Source organism: Hyla sarda, chromosome 3, assembly GCF_029499605.1.
Source record: "Hyla sarda isolate aHylSar1 chromosome 3, aHylSar1.hap1, whole genome shotgun sequence".
Classification (NCBI taxonomy): domain Eukaryota; kingdom Metazoa; phylum Chordata; class Amphibia; order Anura; family Hylidae; genus Hyla; species Hyla sarda.
In genome coordinates, this window is record NC_079191.1 from 109,753,901 (window position 1) to 109,778,802 (window position 24,902).

The 24,902-nt window shown below is 43.2% G+C and overlaps 1 long non-coding RNA gene across 2 annotated transcripts in view; it reads right to left on the reverse strand.

Annotated features, from left to right (window-relative positions):
* Nucleotides 1-1,497: 1,497 nt before the first annotated feature.
* The window catches only part of LOC130360610 (uncharacterized), an 81,936-nt gene continuing 58,531 nt past the window's right edge, over nt 1,498-24,902 (reverse strand). Inside the window, exons 2-5 of one of the 2 annotated variants that reach the window (XR_008890730.1) lie at nt 5,564-5,603; nt 4,892-5,050; nt 3,247-3,352; nt 1,498-2,041 (exon numbers count right to left, since the gene is read on the reverse strand). This is a non-coding gene — a long non-coding RNA (uncharacterized LOC130360610). The remainder of the gene's footprint in view (nt 2,042-3,246; nt 3,353-4,891; nt 5,051-5,563; nt 5,604-24,902) is intronic. The other variant, XR_008890731.1, reaches the window with a different exon arrangement.

The following is a 24,902-nucleotide window of genomic DNA, read 5'->3' on the forward strand; positions in this document are numbered from 1 at the left end:
GTCGAGACAAGACCGCTAGCTGATATCAGGAGCTCAGGCCTCTCACTGCGACTCCTGCTGCCACTCTCCCCTAGTCTGCTGCGACCTCTGCCTGATGAATTTAGGCCCCTGCCTCTCCTCTGTGCATGTCCTGGCACTTCTCTGCCTGACATACTTAGTGTGTATATGAGGGGAGGACAAAATGCTCCACTATGCTTAAAACAGTATTTGTCTACAACACCAACAGGTGTGTATTCTTGGTTGGCCTTTCACAGTATCTAGGTCCTTAAGACTTTAACAATTACAAAATGGTACACGAATTAGATGTACGTATGTGGTATGCACTTATGAGGGGAGGACAATGCACTCCAGTACGCTTAAAACAGTATTTGTCTACATTACAAGCAGGAGTGTACTTTTGGCTGGCCTTTCACCTTATCTAGGCCTTTAAGACTGTATCAGGAACAAAATAGTACACCAATAGAGGACAATATACTTTTAGTACTCTGCTCACCCCAACTGGCTGGCTACTATTAGCTTTTTAGTTGTTAAACACACCAGTGCTGCAGCACACAGTCGCTGTGCACTACACCTAAAATTGCACTCTCTCAATCTCACTCCCTTCCCTATCAGTGCTTCTAGGCTGGATTTGGCCTAGAGGTGAATCGCTGCTGTAAAAAAGCTTTTCTGTGCAACACACTGCTCTCTGTCCCTCTCTGCAATAGAACGCTGATGTGACTGGGAGGTGAATCACTGCTTTAAAAATGCTTTTCTGTGCAACACACTGCTCTCTGTCCCTCTCTCTCTCTCTGCAATAGAACGCTGATGTGACTGGGAAGTGAATCATTGCTGTAAAAATGCTTTTCTGTGCAACACACACTGCTGTCTATCTCTATATGTCTCTCTCTCTGCAATAAAAGGCTGAAGTGACTGGCCGCAAGATGGCTGCTGATTATATAGGGCTGTGACATCACAGGGGTGGCTGGCTGCTGATAGGCTGCATGTTGCATCATGTGATTCAGGGTCATCCCACCGACCCTTGTTCCTGCCTTCCAAGGATTCCTTGCCCAATGTCCTCACATGTAGATCCGCCATTTTAGATGCCCTGGAGCCTGGACCGCACTAAATGGAGTTTAATGAAGCCATCGAATCGTGGCGATATTTGCATTCGTTGCAAATTGAATTTTTCCTGTAATTCATAACGAATTCGGATTTGTCCGATTCGATTCGTGCACCCCTACCCATAATGTAATACAGACCACAGATGAAGACTCCACAATGTAATGCAGACCACAGATGCAGATTCTTATGTAATACAGACATGAGATTCAGACTCCCTTAATTTCATACAGAACCTGGATGTAGCCCCCCCCCCCAAAGTAAGGCAGACTCCAGATTGACCCCCAATGTAATGTAGAACCCAAATGCAAACCCCCAGATGCATAAAGATCACAGAAGTAATGTCTCTCGGCGTAATAATAAAGCAATAGTATTTTAATTGGCACATGGTAGATGAGATGCCTTGTCACATATTTAGTTCTGTGGCTCAGGAGCTTTATATTATGAACAGTTCAGTGAAGTTTTTGGGCTCCATTGCTCTACTGTCCGGCATTCAGTGTTGCAGAGAAGGTACTGAATAATACAATTCTTAATGCATTGAACACATTATCAAACAGACAAGGTAAATATTCAGTACAGCTCACCTCTACCAAATTGAACACATTATACTGGATACATTTCTTTAATGTCTAGCCTGTTTTCTAGCCTGGACATGTGTTGACGCTCTGTGGATGATATTTTTCTTCATACAAATAGGTCTGAATCATGATCATATCTGTGGTATAAACCTTGTACTTACTATGTAAAAGTCATAAGTTGACTTTGTTCTTTCTAGTCTATAAACAAGCTGACATTCTTTCTAATCCTGTATTCCACAGGGCATTGACATCTTCAGTTGTTAGGCACAGTAAGCTTACACTTTTAAGTGGCAGAAACTGAGAGTTAACTGAAGGATCTGAATATATTTTCTTTCGAATGCTCTCATGTTCTATGTAAAGGAAATCTGCAGTCAAAAAAACAAAAAGTCCAACTATTATCATATCACAATCCCCTATGTCTTATGGTTCCTTAGCAGATTTCAGTGACTCTGCAATGACTTCCTTTCCAATAATCAAGTGCATTTGAACAAATGGAAAGCAATACAAACACAAAACCATATTCTTGCTTATCCTTTTTTTTAAACATGTTTATTGTCAATATCTATACATCAATTGTGTTGATTGTGATTAAACAATGCATTCTAATATGATGGCTGCCTTTCTCTATGAATATTCAGTCCATCTTAGACACAAAGATATAGTCTGTAGTAACAAATCAGGATTGGATTATAGCTGGTAAGGACTATTAAGTATCCATTAAGTATAATAGTGTTATATAATAACATCTGTTTGTATTTTCATTTTGTTTATATTTGTGCCATAAATGTATTTCTCCCTAGCTTGATTGACCAAGCAGTGACAAATAGATATAATGGACTTACATGGTATCCATCTAATGTTTAAAGGAAACCAAGCATTAGAATTTACTAATATGATTGGCAATTCCTTATACATGATAAAATCTTCATCCTCACCATCCCTGGGGGAAGTTTCTACCCACAGGGATGGTGAGGAAATGAAGTTAGTAAGTTTCCTTCATTGTCCCTGTAAGTAGTCCCCTATGTCTCGGCTCTCCTCCATCTGCTTAGGGAGCAGAGCACTGAAGTGGGCCGTCAATCATGCCAAAGGGGCGTCACTATGGCCAGAACAGCGGGACTAGGTAAGCATAGCTCCTCACCCTAGGGACTACTTATGGGGTGGTGGGGGAGACTTACAAATGTCATATCCTCACCATCCCTTGGGCAAAAACATCCCCCGGGGATGGTGAGGATGAAGATTTAACCATTTACAAAGCATTGCCAAGGGTTATATGTGGTAAAATCTAATCCTTGGTTTATTAGTAACTAAGAAACAGAACTGGAGAGAGGCAAAACACAAGGCACCATATGCTGAGGTGAGGGATTCAATAGATACCAAAGATTTGGATTACTAAACAATAGAAACACAGTACTTAGCATTTGGCAATAAAATAACCAGCAACTCAACAGCAAGTATAAGGGATTAGTTATACACCTGGGACTCTCTGGACTCACTGAATATCTTAGACTGAGGAATAAACCATTCAGCACGTGCATTACAAAAAAATCCTAATAAAAATAAATGATAATACCTAAAGATTGGAACTTGAACCCCATTTCCATATTTGCTTGTTATCTGTAGAATGCAAAACTAGCTTCTATGTCCACCACTCGCTGTTGATTTGATAGTTCTTAGCACTGTCAAAACAATATGCATTACATTTCTAGTCTTATCTACAATTTTTTTTCATTGTTGCAGAGTGCCAATTTCTATTTTAAGTTGTTTATAGAACCAATATATGCTTACTCTTCGATTTAGCAAATAACAGAAGGACTAGGTGATAGCCTCCATATCTATGCGTCTGCTTAGACAAACACTGATCTGGTGAACTGTGGAGTCCTTTTGCATGGATAGATTATTAGCAGAATGAGCCTTAGTAGGCGCATTGGTTTTCAATCATTGCCCCATGTAAAAGGCCCCATGATCAGCAATAATGGACAGTTATCTGCCATGTTAAAGGACCCTTACACACATTTGGATAAAACTCTAGCAGCCAATGACTATTGTTTCCACCAACTTAGGATAGTTTCTAAATATATATTTAACAACACCAAAGCACCATCTTATATTTAGGGGTCACTGTTGTCAAGACTACAACAGTTCTAACTTGCCTTTGATAATTATGTTGAATAAGTAAAAAAGGAGGACATAGCTATCTGTTTGTGAAGCTAAGCATTAAAGGGGTATTCCAGGATTTTTTTTTATTTGACTATGCTACAGGGGCTGTAAAGTTAGTGTAGTTCATAATATAGTGTCTGTACCTGTGTGTGATGGTTTTCTCACAATTCCTCTGTGATTTTTACCCCGATATTTACTTTTAACAGCATACAAAGTGACTGTTGTCTCCCAGGTTGCAATGACTGATTTTTGCCAGGTTGCAATGCGGCCTAGACCTGACTCCCTAGTCAGCTGATGACAGGGAGCCTGTCTGCTTCAATGGGGGAAGTGATCGCTTGGTGGGAGAGAGATCAATCTGCAATTAATGCAACAGCTGTAGGCACCCTGATTGAAAACCACAGATGTTTTGAATGGATGCAGCTCATTTATGTTTCAATGGGTGGGGTGGCGGATGTATGAGAGAGGGGAAAATTGAATTATGGGATTTGTAGGCAAAGATGAAAACTCAAAAAGGAAATACCAGTTCACAAAAAGCTAGCCACAGTGTTATGGTAATTTCACAACATAGCTATTTATCCCCAAAACAGATCCTTCCTAAGCATCACCATTACTGTCTGGCAGGTATTTACTAAAATCACCTCATGGTGGATAACCCCTTTAAGGTCCTATTAAATATGATTTAGAGCCATCCCAGATGGGAACCCTGGATGCAACAACTCAGATCTTTTGCAGCCGTCAGACCCCTTCCCATAGACATGAATGTAGGGGGCATGATGTCACGACCACGGCTGCCGAAGCCGGCCTTCTGAACATAACATTTCAAAACGCTGGGGTGCCGGGCAAGAGATTGTGGGGGGTCCCAGCAGAGTACCTCTTTAAGGTTTTGGGTTATTTTTTTTAAGTCAGGTCCACTGTTAGCTAGAAATATCTTGTTTGTATCTCCAGTAGTTGCAATAAGATGGTGCTTAGGGCTGGTGCACCATTAGTAAAGTATTCTGTAAGTCTAATATGAAAAAAATAAAATTTGTTTTGTGTCCAAAATAAGAGAAAAACCTCACCTAAGATTATTGAAAGGATGTCCATGGAGTAAACCAGGCTTCTGTGGGACTGGGATCAGTCAAGCTGGGTCCCCTCTCTCCAAGGGCCTGTATCAGTCACATGGCTTTCCCTCTGCCTATGGTACATGCTGTATGCTCCTGCAATTTTTTCTTTTTTTGCTAAAAGGGAACACAATAGTGACAGCCCAAAGAATATTAGCCTGTTCTTGTAGCTTGACAATGTATACATATGTATACGGTTGCTTATGTCATCGTATATTCAGCATTTATGCTATTTGCATTTTTTTACATACATGCCAAATGTAGGTAAAAAACAAAACATAATGATTGCAATAGCAATAGGGATGTTCACATTGTCCCTTCAGTCATTTTGCATATGTTTTTCATGTTTTTCTGTCCCTTTACAAAAGAATAAAAACCAGTTATTTTTGTTTTGTTTTTTTTTACAAATTTTCTACGATAAAATGTTTACCAGGCAGTAAGAAAAATTCATCCCTAGATACCTGTTCAAGCGCAACCTCAGATAAATAGTTTATTTATATACAGGAATAGATCATGTCATTTATAAATGCATTTGCTGAAACATTTGTTTCTTACCAAGGGCAATGGTCATATACAGAAAAGAACAAAAATGCAGCTTATTTACAATTTAGAGCCTTTGGAACGACTTACCGAATGACTGAAAAGTCATTTGTCAACTGTTCTTCTACTCCTGAAATGACACCAGAGATTAAGCAATAATAATTCTGAAGAACATCATTTCATAGGAGTGTTTCTTCACAAATACAGCCATGTGACTATGGAATTTCATTTCCACATACATTCAAAGGGAAAGGGACAATCTACAGGCAGCAGGGGGTTGATTTTTTTCAACAACATTCCTCACTGCAAGTAATAATAATAATACAAAAACACCCACAAAAGTCACAGAAAAATAAATAGCAGTGGCAAGAATACGGCTGGTGAATAATGGGATTTATATGTCCCTCTACCATACATAAATGTTTCCAGGATAGCACTTTTCTGATGTTTATTCGTTCTATTTCTATCTTTTTATTTCTTATTTACTTATATATCTATTTTTTATCTGTTTATCTGTCTATTTATCTATCTACAATATCTATCTATCTATCATCAATCTCATATCTGTCTATCTATCATCTCCTCTCTATCTATAACATATCTGCATCTATCTATCTATTAATCATCAATTTTCTTTCTATCTATCTATCTATCTATCTATCTATCTATCTATCTATCTATTTGACTGTCTGTCTGTCTATCTTTCTATTTATTAAATATCTACATCTATCTATCTATCTATCTAATATCTATGTATCTATATATCTATACATCTTTCTATCATTAATCTCATATCTATCTATCTATTCTCTATTGAATATATACATGTATCTGTTTATCTATCTATCTCATATCTATCTAACTATATATCTATCTATCTTATATCTATCTATCTATCTACAGATGTAGAAGAAAAGCAGCACATCCCAGACTTTGGAGCCTGGGTCAAAGGCTACTCACTTCAAACAGAAAAAGGATCTCTCCACAGCACCAAAAAACGTGCAGGCTATTCCATAAAAGGTGTCTTTACAAAAAGAAGCAACATTTCAACCAGCTCAGCTTTGAGAAAGACCAGGCTGAGCTGGTTGAAACGTTGCTTCTTTTAGTAAAGACACCTTTTATGGAATAGCCTGCACGTTTTTTGCTACATATGGTGCTGTGGAGAGATCCTTTTTCTATCTATCTATCTTTCTCCCCCCCTTCCTCCATATATCTATCTATCTCATATTTACATCTATCGATCAGTCTGTCTATGTATTGTTTGTAATCATATTGTTGTTGATGCTGGCATCAAGCGTGCCTGTTGTAATGAAGGTTCAGGGCTGATATACATCATGCACTGTTTTCCAAACCAAACTTTTCACTACAAATAGTGTGAAAAGGATGGATGACAACTGGTCTATTTCTGATATACACCCAACAAGGTAAGGCTGGGTTCACATATGGCCATCATCCGACATTGGTGAACTCAGCCTAGATCTTGACGCAACTGATGCCACAACTGATGAAAAGTTGTCATCAGTTGTATGGCATCCGGCGTCTATTGTTGCTGCATGGGAGACTGGTGCTGTCCGGCGTCTCCAACCATCCAACGTCAAAACTGAGACACTAGATGATTGTGCACTGTTCCATTGAAATCAATGGGATCAGTTTTAGTATCAGTTTCCCTCCGGTGCACGCCTGAGGGAAACTATGCCGGACAACGAATATATGTGAACCCAGCCTTACCCCTCTGTGACGGCTCCAAAAATTTATAGGTACTAGGTCCTGTGAGGAGAAAACAAACTAATACATAAACCTACAATTCAAAAGGTTACCGATACAAAATATTTGGTAGATTAAATAAATATTTTTTGTACATATATGTATTCATAAAACATCAATAAAAATTACAAAAATAATCATAAAAGGGTTGTACTGGAGTGAGACACCTGACAAAATGCTGGAGGCCGCACAGCAATAAGAAAACTTTTTTTTGCATGGGATATTTTACCACCCAACAGGTGTAGTTAAAATGACTTCCTTACAACACTGTAAAAACTCCTTGTTGTGTATGAAATCTTGTATGTACAATAACGTGTTCTTTAGTTTTGCATACATTCTGGTGAATTTTTCCATTGTAGGTTTACATATGGTATATTTCTGAATAAAAAAAGAAAAACCTAGCCTGATGCCCTAGACATGTTTGAACCCAGCCTTAGCTGATATATTTTCATACAGATAGTGTAGGACATGCATTAGATTATATATACACAATTGCATAGAACGTCTGTATTTCAGGACACTTACTGTTTAGTTTACACTAATATTACAGAAATACAGGATGAATGCACATTTTGCCACTTGCTGCGATATTCCTTCTGGTGAAAAAAAAAGTTTGTTTTCTGTTCCTGTGTTTTCTATTATAGTCAGTAGGGGAATGTTACATAATGGATGCACAGATTCATAAAGTGGTGAGCATTAAAGTAAGTGGAGTGAACTCAACCTAAGCTTTATATATGTAATGTATATTTTCTCTAGATAAATGGTGAGGAGCTCTGATCTGTTAAGTATCCCTTTCCTATTGTGATTAACGTTGGTTTCAACATTCTACACAATGAGTGAATTAACCTTATCTTTCCATAGATTTTATAAAACACTAAAGGGATAATTGAGACCCTCTTTTATGTCTACCTGTTAGGCGTTACTTATCCATAGCTATGTAATCTCTTTAGTTTAATGACAAGCAATTTTAGGATTTTTGTTTCACAAGTCCCTTTGATTACATGTTAGCTTGCAACCAATGCTTTAAGAAAGTATCACTGGGTTGCATGTTGTAATTTGTAACTTCTTTTCCATTGGCAAACCCTTGACCTTATACTTTAAGACCTAATACATAGGATGCATTAAAAGCCAGCAACATTGGCTGCATTTTGATAAGATGTATCTGAAGTTCTATCAAGTTCTCATTGTGGTTCATTTCCAATACAACAGATTATGAACGAGTTCCTTTTAAGACCTAAACTCTGCCATCTAACATCGATCTTCCCATTCAAACAGTATGGCAATTCAACATCAAATATTCCCTTGCTATTTTTCAGGCTCCGCATTCTCTGCCATCTCTTTAGATATCTCTTGAACCTTCTGTTAGGAAACATCTTTCCCCAACTGTGGTCTCTAATGTAATAGCCCATTTAAGGCATCATAATTTGATTCTTGTTAAACACTTCAAAAAGATTTTGTTTCCAGAATAGACAATTGTTTAACGTATTGAAGTGAAGGAGAACGCTGACTTTTGTCTCTGTGATGTTCCTCTGTTCAATCTCTCATTGAAGCCGCCTTGCAACACAAAAAAGGCTCACCCCTGAACTTGCAGCTCTCACAAGATATTTTGACCCATGCATAAAAAGTTTTTAAACATTCTAAACAATAGCAAAGTGACTTTATAAAGATGTATTATTTCAGCCTTCTTAATCTTCACTTGTAATGGTGAGCGTAATTTCTTCTCTTCTTTAAAGGGTCGTAAATCCTGCCGGGTCCATTATTCAACGTTAATTAGGAAAGAAATGTAACTGATAATGTGAAGTAGAAGAACATGGATACAATCGTGGCATAATTACTATGAAGGTGAATATGAGCTTTTGTATCAGGTGATCAACCGTAGTACGAGTATAATAGATGCATTGTGCAGCATATTCTCTAATAGGATCATCTATATACTGCCTAACAAGCATTAGAACTCAATGTCACTTGGCAATCACAAGTTTTTATTCCAATTAATGAAACAATATATGTACATATGTCAGTGGGCTTCAAGCCACCCTGAATGGAAATTCTATACATTGAAATGAGACATGGTGGTAGGGGCAGTACCCCGACCCAGTAGGAAGAGACACCACGTGAACTGACATAGGTGAACTGACAACTTGCATAAATGTTTGCTTATGATGTTAAATATTGTTTTAAGACAATTTGGGTTAATGTTGTGGTCAACTATTTCAGACGGACATAATCAATCTAATTCAATTAAAATGGAAACTGTCTTTTTTTTAAGTAGGTGGATGATAGGGAAGAAAACATTTCCAAATCTGGACAAAGCTAAAAAATGAAGATCTTACCTCAGTGTTCTTTCTCATCAGGGGCCCATTTTATAGATCTGCATCCCCATGCTTTATAGTGCAGTGTTAACTATTGAAATTTGTGTCTAAAGCATTTGGAATAGGTTGCTCATGGAGAAGAAAATGTTTCCTTTCAAAACAGGTTAAAAGAAAAACATTAAGATATTTCCTTGTGATGACCTATCCTCAGCATAGACCAGACATAGGTAACCTTTGGAACTGCAGATCTTTTAGACTACATCTCCAATAATGTTCTTACAGCCAAGATGCAGGCAAAGCATCATAGAGGATGTAGTCTAAAATATCTGCAGTGCTGGAGATTGGCTATGCCTGGCATAGGCCATCAAAATATACCGGTGGTGCATGACTTGCAGATATCCCACAGACCAGTTTATTATACTGTTTCTTGTAACCTGATCTGGATTTTCCCGAAACAGAACAGCAGCAAAAGCTGCAAAAAATATCACACAGAAGATAGCACTAGAAAAAGGTTATATAAATTTTTGCCTACCTCTTTATCAGGCATCTGGTAGATGTTACATTTTTAGGGGTTCTTATAAGGTAAAATGGGCATCCCTGCTTTAAAGGAAGGGACCCTGTCAGCTTTATATCATGCTTAGAGCTGCAGACATGGGCAGAGAGCTGACAAAGAGATACGTCAAATGGCACCTGTTTTACTTCTAAGCTCTAGTGTCGTAAAAAGCCATGCTGAGCTGCAGCATGCAAGCCTCCTCAACTCCTCTCTGCTCTGTATGATTGATGTCCCGGGTTCAATGCTGGAGGCAAGCAGGAAGGGATTAAAGGGGTACTCACCGCGGGGTCCCGCCGCTGGGGACCCCTGCAATCTTGTATTTGCCACCCACCTGCTTGAGCTGCACGCCATGGTGCCAGGTCACATACAGCCAGGTGGCGATAACGGGGCCGGAGTATCGTGACATCACGACTCAGCCCCGGTGTGACATCACCCCTTGCCCCCTGGCACCGCGGCATGCAGCTAAAACAGGTGGGTGGTGAATACAAGATTGTGGGAAGCATGCCTCCTGGAGCTCAGCACAGCCTCCAAAGCACTTGAGTTTAGAAGGAAAACAGGATTTTATAACTTTACAAACAGCCATAATAAGACAGGTATTATTTGTTTATTTCACTCACAGCTATTTCCTATGTTTTCAGCTCTGAGCAAGATATTGAGCTGACAGTTTCCATTCTAGACATCACAACAGAATGGAACATTCGTCTTCTCTAAGTAATGTAATTGCAGGTATATGATGTGAGGAATCTATGACATGAGGAAATCCACTCTAAATCATCCTCTGACAAGTCTTGGTGACATGTCATAAGATATTATCAGTGGGGGGCCCGTGAGCTGAGGCCTCTGCCAATTCCCAGATTCAAGGTTCAGTGGCACCCAAAACCCTTCAGGCATAGTCTAAGATATCTGACAGAATTCTCATCCTTCCACTCCACTGACTCAGTTGAGCTTTAGTTGGCTCACATTTCATATTATGCGAGAACAAAAATTATTATTATTAATAGAGGTGAGCGAATCAAATTTGATGAATCAGAATTCGTTGTGAATATCATGAAAAATTTCGAACTTGAATATCGCTGTGATTCTATAGCGCAAATCAATTCATTAAACTCCATTTAGTGCGGTCCAGGCTCCAGGGCATCTAAAATGGTGGATTCATATGTGAGGTCATGGGGCAAGGAACGCTGGGAAGGTTGGAACAAGGGTAGGCGGGATGACCCTGAATTGCATGCAGGATGCAGCCTATCAGCAGCCAGTTACCCCTGTGTTGTCACAGCCCTATATAATCGGCAACCATATTGCGGCCAGTCACTTCATCCTTACACTGCAGAGAGATAGATAGGGACACACAGCCCTCTGCTTTACACAGAAAAGCTTCTTCCAGCAGCGATTCACCTCCTAGTCAAGTCAGCTTTTTGTTGGACAGGGAGCAGTTAGATTGTCACAGAAAAGCATTCTTACTGCAGCGATCTACCTCTCAGTCACAGTCTACAGCGTTCTATTATAGAGAGGATCAGAGAGCAATGTGTTGGACACAAGAAGAACAGCAGTGATTCAGCTCAAGCCCAAATCCTGCCTAAAAGCACTGATAGGGAAGGGAGTGAGATTGGCTGTAGTACACAGTTACTGTGTGCTGCAACAATGGTGTCTACTGCTAATGTTGTGCACAAAAACTTTTTTAAGCGCACTGTAGCACATTTTTTTGCCCTCATAAGTGCATACTACATACCTACATCTAAGTGTTGTATCATTTTGTTCCTGATAAAGTTCAAGGGCCTAGATACTGTGAAAGGACAGCCAAAAGTACTCACCGGCTGGTGTTGTAGACATACTTTAAGCGTACTGTAGCGCATTTTACTCCCCTGATTACTACACACCACATACATTCATCTACGTGTTGTACCATTTTGTTCCTGATAAAGTCTTATGGGCATAGTTACTGTAAAAGGTCAGCCAAAAGTACGGACCTGCTGCTGTTCTAGACAAATACTGTTTTAACCCCTTAAGGACCGAGCCCTTTTTCACCTTAAGGACCAGAGCATTTTTTGAACATCTGACCACTGTCACTTTAAACATTAATAACTCTGGAATGCTTTTAGTTATCATTCTGAATCTGAGATAGTTTTTTTCTTGACATATTCTACTTTAACTTAGTGGTAAAATTTTATGGTAACTTGCATCGTTTCTTGGTGAAAAATCCCCAAATTTGATGAAAAAAATGAAAATTTTGCATTTTTCTAACTTTGAAGCTCTCTGCTTGTAAGGAAAATGGATATTCAAAATAAATTTTTTTTTGGTTCACATATACAATATGTCTACTTTATGTTTGCATCATAAAATTTATGAGTTTTTACTTTTGGAAGACACCAGAGGGCTTCAAAGTTCAGCAGCAATTTTGAAATTTTTCACAAAATTTTCAAACTCACTATTTTTCAGGGACCAGTTCAGTTTTGAAGTGGATTTGAAGGGTCTTCATATTAGAAATACCCCATAAATGACCCCATTATAAAAACTGCACCCCCCAAAGTATTCAAAATGACATTCAGTCAGCGTTTTAACCCTTTAGGTGTTTCACAGGAATAGCAGCAAAGTGAAGGAGAAAATTCACAATCTTCATTTTTTACACTCGCATGTTCTTGTAGACCCAATTTTTGAATTTTGCAAGGGGTCAAAAGGAGAAAATTTTTACTTGTATTTGAAACCCAATTTCTCTCGAGTAAGGACATACCTCATATGTCTATGTTAATTGTTCGGCGAGCGCAGTAGAGGGCTCAGAAGAGAAGGAGCGACAAATGGTTTTTGGGGGGCATGTCACCTTTAGGAAGCCCCAATGGTGCCAGGACAGCAAAAAAAAAACACATGGCATACCATTTTGGAAACTGGACCCCTCAGGGAATGTAACAAGGGGTAATGTGAACCTTAATGCCCTACAGGTGATTCACGACTTTTGCATATGTAAAAAAAAAAAAAATATTTTACCTAAAATGCTTGGTTTCCCAAAAATTTGACATTTTTAAAAAGGGTAATAGCAGAAAATTCCCCCCAAAATTTGAAGCCCAATTTCTCCCGATTCAGAAAACACCCCATATGGGGATGAAAAGGGCTCTGCTTGCGCACTACAGGTCTCAGAAGAGAAGGAGTCACATTTGGCTTTTTGAAAGCAAATTTTGCTCTGTGGGCATGCCGCATTTAGGAAGCCCCTATGGTGCCAGGACAGCAAAAAAAAAAAAAAAACACATGGCATACCATTTTGGAAACTAGACCCCTCGGGGAATGTAACCAGGGGTTAAGTGAACCTTTATAACCCACAGGTGTTCCATGACTTTTTTATATGTAAAAAAAAAAAAAAAAATTTACCTAAAATGCTTGTTTTCCCAAAAATTTTACATTTTTAAAAAGGGTAATAGCAGAAAATACCCCCCACAATTTGTAACACAATTTCTCCCGAGTACGGCGATACCCCATATGTGACGCTAAACTGTTGCCTTGAAATACGACAGGGCTCCAAAGTGAGAGCGCCATGCGCATTTGAGGCCTAAATTAGTGACTTGCATAGGGGTGGACATAGGGTTATTCTACGCCAGTGATTCCCAAACAGGGTGCCTCCAGCTGTTGTAAAACTCCCAGCATGCCTAGACAGTCAGTGGCTATCTGGCAATACTGGGAGTAGTTGTTTTGCAACAGCTGGAGGCTCCGTTCTGGAAACAGTGGCGTACCAGACGTTTTTCATTTTTATTGGGGAGGGGAGGGGGGTTGTATAGGGGTATGTGTATATGTAGTGTTTTTTTACTTTTTATTTTATTGTGTGTTAGTGTATTGTAGTGTTTTTAGGGTACAGTCACATGGGCGGGGGTTCACAGTAGTTTCTCGCTGGCAGCTTGAGCTGCGGCAGAACATTTGCGCAACTCAAACTTGCAGCCGGATACTTACTGTAATCCTCCGCCCATGTGAGTGCACCCTGTACGTTCACATTGGGGGGGGGGGGGGGAACATCCAGCTGTTGCCAAACTACAACTCCCAGCATGTACGGTCTATCAGTGCATGCTGGGAGTTGCAGTTTTGCAACCGCTGGAGGCTCCGTTTTGGAAACAGTGGCGTACCAGACGTTTTTCATTTTTATTGGGGAGGGGGGCTGTGTAGGGGTATGTGTATATGTACAGTTTTTTTACTTTTTATTTTATTTTTTTGTTAGTGTAGTGTTTTTAGGGTACAGTCACACGGGCGGGGGTTCACAGTAGTTTCTCGCTGGCAGTTTGAGCTGCGGCAGAACATTTGCCGCAGCTCAAACTTGCAGTCGGATACTTACTGTAATCCTCCGCCCATGTGAGTGTACCCTGTAAGTTCACATGGGGGGGGGGGGGAGAAACATCCAGCTGTTGCAAAACTACAACTCCCAGCATGTACGGTCTATCAGTGCATGCTGGGAGTTGTAGTTTTGCAACAGCTGGAGACACACAGGTTGTGAAACACCGAGTTTGGTAACAAACTCAGTGTTTTGCAACCAGTGTGCCTTCAGCTGTTGCATAAGCTACAACCCCCAGCATGTACGGACAGCGGAAGGGCATGCTGGGTCTTGTAGTTATGCAACAGCTGGAGGCATACTGCTTTGGCTGGGGTTGCTGGGGATTGTAGTTATGCAACAGCTTTAGACACCCTGGTTTGCTACTTAACTCAGTGTGCCTTCAGCTGTTGCAAAACTACAACTCTCAGCAGTCACCAACAGCCAACAGGCATGCTGGGAGTTGTAGTTATGCAACCACCAGATGCACCACTACAACTCCCAGCATGCACTTTAGCTGATTGTGCAAGCTGGGAGTTGTAGCAACAGCTGAAGGTACACTTTTCCATAGAAAAATGTGCCTCCAGCTGTTGCAAAACTACAAGTCCCAGCATGCCCATAAGGGCATGCTGGGAATTGTGGTGGTCTGCCTCCTGCTGTTGCATAACTACAGCTCCCAGCATGCCCTTTTTGCATGCTGGGAGCTGTTGCTAAGCACTCACCTCACTCACTCACCTCCAATGATCCAGCCGCATCAGGTCAGTCCCTCGCCGCCGCCATCGCTCCTGGAGCCCCGATCCCAACAGGGACGCCGGGGATCGGGGTCCCCAGCACCCGGGGTCGTCTTCCCGCACCCGCTCACGTCCTCCGGAAGAGGGGCGGAGCAGGTTGCGGGAGTGACACCCGCAGCAGGCGCCCTGATTGGTCGGCCGGTAATCCGGCCGACGAATCAGGGCGATCGTGAGGTGGCACCAGTGCCACCTCACCCCTGCCTGCTCTGGCTGTTCGGGGCCATCTCTGACGGCCCCGATCAGCCAGTAATTCCGGGTCATCGGGTCACTGGAGACCCAATTGACCCGGAATCCGCCGCAAATCGCTGGACTGAATTGTCCAGCGATCTGCGGCAATCGCCGACATGGGGGGACATAATAACCCCCCTTGGCGATATGCCGGCATGCCTGCTGAACGATTTCAGCAGGCATCCGGCCCCGGCTCCCCTCCGGCTAGCGGCGGGGGCCGGAAATGCTCAGGGCGTATCCATACGCCCTCGGTCCTTAAGGACTTGGAAACGGGGGCGTATGGATACGCCCTATATCCTTAAGGGGTTAAGCGTAGTGAAGGGTTTTGTACTCCCCTCATATACGCACTAAGTATGTCATGCAGAGATGTGCCAGGATGTGCACAGAGGAGCTGCAGAGGTCTAAATCCTTCAGGCAGAGGTTGCAGCAGACTAGGGGCGAGTGGCAGCAGGAGTTGCAACGAGAGGCCTCATCTCCCGGTATCAGCTAACGGTCTTTTCTCAACCAGCAACCCATCTGCCATCATCGATTGGTCAACACGGTCATCCAACAGTCAACAGTCAGTGGGTTCCTCAGACACAACTCTCAGTGGGCATGGCCTGGGAGCAGTCCCTGCCCTACTATTGCCTCTGTCCTATGCTAATCCCTACAGAAGTATCTTATGCTGTGGTTCACCTCCACTATTCAGTAAGGACAATCTAAGGACAGTCAGCAGCTACTGCCCAGCCAAGAAGTGGAGGAAACATCCGCCACTTTCTCCACTAGGCGGGCAAGTAGTGATGAGGAGAGTGATGTGGAAGGTGGTGTTGCCAGCATTCAAGGTCCTGAAGCAGACACTGTTGAGGAACCTGAGGAGGACGTCAGTGACGTGCAAACACTTGTCAGGTGCAGAAGGGGCTTCATCATCATCAGGAGAAGAGGGTTGCATGTTGCCCGTAAAGGAAGCAGCTGAGCCAGCAAGGTGGTAACATGGTTGGCAGTCAGCATGGTAGCAGAAGTTGAAATTCTGGACCCAAATGTGCACAGGGGAGACCACCTGCTTCGTGGCAGCCTACCTTCCCTGGTGGGTTCCTGGAGTCAGCGGCAGTAGCAGTCATTTAGTGCGGACTGTTGGTGGAAAAATCAGCTACTCAGTGGTGTGGCAGTTTTTGATCAAGCATCCGGAGGAGGTTAACATAGCCACATGCAAGATGTGTCGGCAGAAGGTGAAGTGTAGCCAGGGTCCCAATGTTGGCAACACGATCCTGCATCAACATATGCTGCGCCACCATAAAGCAGTCTGGGAGAACTGTGGCTCCAATGTGGTGCTCCAGCCTGCTGCATCATCCAGTGGCACGCCACTCCCTCTTTTAGCTAGCCAAGGCTCCACCACCTCAGCCAAAGGGAGCTGTGTGTCATACCCTCCTTCTGTCGCTCCAAATGCTACTGTTCCTCCTAATTTTAGTCAGTCACTCTGCCAGCAATCCATCAGCGAAGCCATGTCCAAGAGACAACAGTATCCGCACACTCATCCAATGGCGCAGAAGCTGAATGTGCTCCTGTCCAAGTTGCTGGTGCTGCAGTCCCTCCCTTTTCAAGTGGTGGACTCTGCACCTTTCAGAGAACTGATGGCTTGTGCCGAGCCGAGGTGGAGAGTCCCAAGTCGTCATTTATTTGTGAAGAAGGCAGTAAAAGCCCTGCAAAATTTTGTGGAAGAGGAGGTGGTCCAGTCCTTGAGCCTGTCAGTGTGTACCAAAGTGCACAGCAGCGCCGACATCTGGAGCTGTAACTATGGTCAGGGACAATACATGTCCTTTACTGCCCAATGGGCGAATGTGGTTCCTGCACAGCCTCAAAACCAACTTGGACAGGCCACGCCGCTTCATCCTCCACGCTCTGAGGCCGTTGGTCCAGTGACAGTGTGTTATTCTGCCTCCTTATCCTTCACCATGTCCTCAGCCTCCATTGCACGGACAGGTATCAGTGCCCCTTCAACATACCATATGTACAGGGCACGGCGGAGTCACGATTTTCTTCACATGGTATGCCTTGGCGTAAGGAGTCACACGGGAGAAACTGCTAAAAGTCATTCATAAAGAAATCGGAGTATGGCTTACTCCACAAAACTGGAAATGGGAACCATGGTGACTAACAATGGGAAGAACATCTTGTCTGCTCTGTGACAAGGAAGGCTGAGCCATGCGCCCCGCAATGGCACACGGGTTCTATCTGGTTGTCAAGCGGTTCCTGAAGTGCTCCCTCAATTTCAAGACATCCTAACAATGGGAAGGAAACTTTGCATGCACTTCAGCCACTCGTACACCGCAAAGCACACCCACCTTGAGCTGCAGCATCAGAACGGTATCCCCCAACATAGTCTGATTTGCGACGTTGCCACACGTTGTAATTACACCCTCCATATGTTGGACAGAATATACGAACAGAGAAAAGCTATCACCGATTTCTTAATGATCAAGTGGATAGGGGTACTACCTTGTGTAACTTCAATGTCAACTAGTGGCAGGTCTTTGTTACACCCACAAAGAGGGAGGACAAATTGACCTACTACAGAGACATCCTACGTAGTCAGTTGGCCGATGCCTATCGGCACCATCGTCCATCCTCTCACAGGTCTGACTCGGGGGGCCGTCTGCGCTCACCTTCCACTGCCATGGCTGCTGGGGAGGGGTGGGGTAGCAGGAGCAGTACCAGCTCCATCGGCAGCAGCCTGAGTCTACAGTAGCTTAAGACAGTAGCTTATGAGTACCTTTCTTCACCCGCATAGTGAAGCAAGTCATCAGCGGCAAGTTGACCTGGAGCAGGACCTGAAACAGCAGGTGGTGGCATACCTTGACATTACCATGCCAACACACCATGAATATCCACTAGATTTCTAGGGAGCAAAACTTCATTTGTGGCCGCAACTAGCAGAGTTTGCCCTGGAAAAGCTGTCTTGCCCGGCCAGTAGTGTGCCATCAGAGTGGGTGTTTAGTGCGGCGGGGGCCATAGTCACTCCAAGGAGAACTCGTCTATCCACGTAAAATGTAGAGGGACTGACCTTTGTGAAGATGAATCAGGCATGGTTCAGCCAGGATTTCCACGCAATACCTGAAGCATCAGAGAAGTTTGACCATGGTGCCACACCAACACTTCACAAATATGGATAGTGTCAAACAGATTTAAGCTGCTTCTCCCAAGTTACAAACATTTCTCCGCATCAGAACTTTTTTTACCCACCTTCATTACCGGGTACTGATATTGCCACCCACAACATCACTCTGCCACTGGGTCACTTTCAGGACTCCTGATGCTGTTGCTGCCACATCCAGGCTGTCTCATTCTGCCACCATATGTTCTCCTCGTGCTGCCGCCACCTCCATGCTGTGCCATTCAGCCTCTACATGTTCTCCACATGTTTCCTCAACCTCCAGGCTGTGTTATTCAGCTACTATATGTTCCCCTCATGCTGCCACCAACTCCAGGCTGTGCCATTCAGTCTCTATATGTTCTTCTCATGCTGCCGCCACCGCCACACTGTGTCATTCAGCCACTATATGTTCTCCACATGCTTCCTCAACCTACAGGCTGTATCATTCAGCCACTATATGGTCTCCTCATGCTGCCGCAAACTCCAGGCTGTGTCATTTAGCCACTATATGGTTTCTTCATGCTTCTGCCAACTCGAGGCTGTGTCATTTCGCCACTTTATTGTCTCCTCTTGCTGCCGCACACTCCAGGCTGTGTCATTCAGCAACTACGTGTTCTCCTCATGCTGCCGCCAACTCCAGGCTGTGACATTCAGCCACTATATGGTCTCCTCATGCTGCCACCACCTCCACACTATGTCATTCAGCCACTATATGCTCTCCTCATGTTGCTGCCACCTCCACGCTGTGTCATTCAGCCACTATATGTTCTCCTCATGCTGCTGCTAACTCCAGGCTGTGCCATTCAGCCACTACATGGTCTCCTCATGTTTCTGACACTTCCAGGCTGTGTCATTCAGCCACTATATGGTCTCTTCATGCTTCCGCCACCTCCAGACTATGTTATTCAGCCACTATATGGTCTCTTCTTGCTGCTGCAAACTCCAGGCTGTGTCATTCAGCAACTATATGGTTTACTCATGCTGCTGGGCCTGGGAAATTATCTAAAAAAATCATGGTAGCACTAGCTACCATAAATCTTCAATTTAAATTTAAAAATGCATCTTTTAATCTTAGGGATTGTGAAGCCCTATTGACTCCTTATGCTGCTGTCAGCTCCAGGCTGTATCATTCTGCCTCTATATGGTTTAATTATGCTGCTGGGCCTGGGACATTACCTTAAAAAAATTATGGTAGCGCTAGCTACCATAAATCTTCAATTTAAATTCATATTAAATTTTAGGGATTGTGAAGCCGTAGTGTCTCCTCATGCTGCCGTCAGCTCCAGGCTGAATCATTCAGCCACTATATTGTTTATATACAAAAAAATCCCCCATAGGGTACCCAGGGTATTTAAATCACAAATTCCAATTCCTTTCAGGGTCGGAGACCCATCCGGGACAAAGACCCCCAACTAGGGTCACCCTTTTAAAACTTCACTTTTATTTATTATATTAAAATTTAAACCAAATTATAGTGCAAAAATAATACAAAAAGAAGAGTGTTTTAAAAGCACAATATATGGGATTGGATTGGTCCAATAATGGTTCCACTAATTAAATTTTCCTCAAGCTTCTATGTTCGGGACTCTTTATCCCATTTATCTGGGTCCTAAGACTCCAATTTTAGCGGTCCACACCACATAGAGCTTCCTATATTTTTTATATCTACCAATTCCCAATATTGCTAGTTAAAATTAATTACTCCCTAGCATTCCCCCGACGTTTCGCTGGAGAGACCCAGCTTTATCAAGGTATAGGACACTACCATAGAGAACAAGCCCCAATAGATGTTAGTGCGCTAATAATAACTTGTAGCTGCCGTAACTACATTGAGGGAATTGTCAACGGGCACTATTGGTTTGTTTATTACCTCCAACATGTTACCATGGGAACCAAGAAACTAGTATGCGTGCGCCGGAAATACTATAGTGCGCGTGCGCTACTAGCACTATGGAGAGGATTTGAAACCATGGAGAAGCGGGATGGTATGTTTACATGTCACCATGGGAACGTAATACTCAATACGCATGCGCCGGAAATACCATAGAGTAAAGCCGTGGTAAGATAGAAGGGCAAGGACGGGAGGTAATGCGCAAGCCCGAACGGCTTAACCGCATTGGCTGAGTGACGTAGTAGGGTGACAAATCTATAAGACCTATCCGGATTGGATGATAAACAACAAACAGGTATGAACCAAGGATGATATTGGAGACCTGATAGGCTTGGATGTAATTGGATATCACATAACTTAGATAACCCGGAAGTGATCCGGGAATAATAAAGAAGGTAACAGGATATAGAATCATAATTAAGAGACAAAATAGTGATGTGGCAGTCCCTTATTGGGTAAAATTGACTTGTAGGTGGCCACACCTACAAACAGAGGACATATAAACCACAGCGATTGCCCACTTCCAGCATTAGTGTCCTATACCTTGATAAAGCTGGGTCTCTCCAGCGAAACATCGGGGGGATGCTAGGGAGTAATTAATTTTAACTAGCAATATTGGGAATTGGTAGATATAAAAAAATATAGGAAGCTCTATGTGGTGTGGACCGCTAAAATTGGAGTCTTAGGACCCAGATAAATGGGATAAAGAGTCCCGAACATAGAAGCTTGAGGAAAATTAAATTAGTGGAACCATTATTGGACCAATCCAATCCCATATATTGTGCTTTTAAAACACTCTTCTTTTTGTATTATTTTTGCACTATAATTTGGTTTAAATTTTAATATAATAAATAAAAGTGAAGTTTTAAAAGGGTGACCCTAGTTGGGGGTCTTTGTCCCGGATGGGTCTCCGACCCTGAAAGGAATTGAAATTTGTGACTATATTGTTTACTCATGCTTCTATATCTACTCATGCTGCCACCAGCTCCTGGCTGTGCCAAGCAGCTACTATATGGTCTCCTCCTGCTGCCGCCACCTCCACGCTGTGCCATTCAGCCTCTACATGTTCTCCACATGCTTCCTCAACCTCCAGGCTGTGTCATGCAGACACTATATGTTCCCCTCATGCTTCCACCAACTCCAGGCTGTGTCATTCAGTCTCTATATGTTCTTCTCATGGTTCCTCAGCCACTATATGGTCTCCTCATGGTTCCACCACCTCCAGGCTGTGTCACTCAGCCAATATATGGTTCACTCATGCTTCTGGGCCTGGGACATTACCTAAAAAAATTTATGGTAGCACTAGCAACCATAAATCTTCAATTTAAATTTGAAAATTCATCTTTTAATTGTAGGGATTGTGAAGCCTTATTGTCTCCTCATGCTGCCGCCAGCTCCAGGCTGTTTCATTCTACCTCTACATGGTTTAATTATGCTGCTGGGCCTGGGACATTACGTAAAAAAAATTTATGTTACCACTAGCTACCATAAATCTACAATTTAAATGTTAAAATTCATATAACATTTTAGGGAATGTGAAGCTGTATTGTCTCCTCCTGCTGCCGTCAGCTCCAGGCTGAGTCCTTCAGCCACTATATTGTTTACTCATGCTTCTATGTCTCCTCATGCTGCCACCAGCTCCTGGCTGTGTCATTAAGCCACTATATGGTTTGCTCATGCTGCTGAGCCTGGGACATTACCTAAAAATGTTTATGGTAGCACTAGCTACCAAAAATCTTCAATTTAAATTTGAAAATTCCTCTTTTAATCTTAGGGATTGTGAAGCCCTTGTAACAGCTGTGGTTAGTGGATCCGCTGAACCTCTGTGGATAATGACTCGGGCCGTATCAGGGAGCAGAGTCTAAGGTGCCGCTGGTTTTCACCAGAGCCTGCCGCAAAGCGGGATGGACTTGCTGCGGCAGGCGGCACCCAGGTTGCTACCCCTGATACTCCACACAGGCTGCCGAGATATACGAGGTACAGTAGGCATGAGACGGAGGCATAGCCATGACTGGCAGAAGGTCAGAACATGTGCCACAGAATCAAGGTCAGGGAATGTAGCAGGCGGGACTGGTATGCGGTAGAACAACATACTTTATAAACAACACTTTCTCAGAGGCACAATGGCACAAAGATCCGGCAAGGACAGGAAGGAAGTATGAGGTTAAATAGGGTTAGGAAGAAACAAGCACCAATCAATGGTGTGCTGGCCCTTTAAATTTGAGCAAGCCGGAGCGCGCGCACGCGCCCGCATCCTGTGCTAGTGAGGTGCGCCAAAAGCTGGTGTTTACCTGTGACAGAAGCCGGGGAAAAAGAAGAGGACAGAGCAGGAGCAGCATGAGAGCCTAGTGTTCACCCGCAGGTGCGTCCCTCGATGCGAACAGTGGGTGAAGCAGCGCCGGTGGTCACAGCCCTATTATCTCCTCATGCTGCCGCCAGCTCTTATGGCAGCACTAGGTACCATAAATCTTAAATTTAAATTTAAAAATTCCTCTTTTAATCTTAGGGATTGTGAGGCCCTATGGTCTCCTCAAGCTGCCGCCAACTCCAGGCTGTGTCATTCAGTCACTATATGGTCTCCTCTTGCTGCCGACCAATTCCAGGCATTGTCATTCTGCCAGATTATGGTCTCCTCATGCTGCTGCCACCTCTAGGCTCTGTCATTGTGCCGCCATGTTAGGTTGGGTTTTGTGGTCATACAGTATTAGTTCAAAGTAAACACTAGGACATTAAACTTGGGTACTTCAGTGAAATATATATATATTTTTTTATCAACTGGTGCCAGAAAGTTAAACAGTTTTGTAAATTACTTCTATTTGCATATATAAAACTTTTCGATCATTTTAATAAATTTTTTTGGGAATAAAATGTGATTAAAAAGCAGCATTTTTGTACTCTTTTATTTTTCGTTTACGCCATTCCCCATATGGGATCATTAACATTATATTTGATAGTTCGGACATTTACGCACATGGCGACACCGAATATGTTTATAAAAAAAAAAGATGTACGCTTTTTGGGGGTAAAATGGGAAAAATGTAAATTTTTATTGGGGGAGGGGATTTTTCACTTATTTTTTACTTTTCATTTTTGCTTTTTTCAACTTTTTTTTTTTTACACTTTTTATATCCCCATAGGGGACTATCTATAGCAGTCATTTGATTGCTAATACTGTTCAGTGCTATGCATAGGGCATAGCACTGATCAGTGTTATCGGCAATCTTCTGCTCTGGTCTGCTCGATCTCAGACCAGAGCAGGAGATGCCGGGAGATGGACGGAGGCAGGTGAGGGGACCTCCATCCGCCATTACAGATGATGAGATCCCCACGGCAGCGCAGGGGGCAATCCGATCATCTATTATAACAAATCGCACTGCCGTGATCATGGCATCTGAGGGGTTAATGGCTGACATCAGCACGATTGCGGATGTTGGCCATTACCGGCGGGTCCCCGGCTGCTGCTGCCGGTCCGATGCTCGCAGTGATACACAGAACGTAAATGTATGTCCTGGTGCGCTAAGTACCACCGCACCAGGACGTACATTTACGTCCATGGTCATTAAGGGGTTAAAGGTCTCCCTGAGCACCATCTTAATGAAGAACTGGCCCGGCGGGCTACAGAGGTATTTAGTTTGGCTAGAATCCAACCCCTGGAAGCCTTATATGTTTTTGACAGGGTACATCGAATATCCCAACCAGATACAACAGAACAGACGGGCCCACGGGATATACTCCAGGACGCCATCAGGGGCTCAGGCACCCAGAGGGACCCGGGGCCCTAGGGCTGCAACATGCTGGGACAGGTGCTGAAACAGTGCAAGTGCATAATCAGACCCTTCACCTGTGGGCCCCATCATACCCTTGCGACTGGGCCTGCAGGGGAAGTGGGGGGGCAAACCCATCCCAATTCCTAGAGCGACTGCAGCTTTCAACACTGAGTGCGCCTTTAAGACGCACACACTGTTGAGCATGCACTCGGCTGCGGCGGCTTACGTGACAGGAAGGAGCCAGTGGCTCCATCCTGTCACTCCAGTCAGGGCCTCCTGTGCGACAGCGGCTCTGCGGAGGCTGTCAGCACAGGAAGCAGAGAGAGAAGAATAGCTACAGGAGCTGCAGGGGAACAAGGCAGAGGTGAGTGGTGTTTTTGTTTTGTTTTTTCCCATGGAGCTGTGTTAGGGGCATTACTATATATGGGGGTAATGCGAGGGGACATTACTATATATGGGGGCAATTTGTGGGGGCATTATTATGTATGGGGGCCATGTGAGGGGGCATTACTAAATATGGGGGCAATGTGAAGGGGCATTAATATATATGGGGGCAATGTGAGGGGGCATTACTATATATGGTGGCAATGTGAGGGGGCATTATTATGTATGGGGGACAGGTGAGGGGACATTCGTATGTATAGGGCCATGTGAGGGGGCACTACTATATATGGGGGCAATGTGAGGGGGCATTATTATGTATGGGGGCCATGTGGGGAG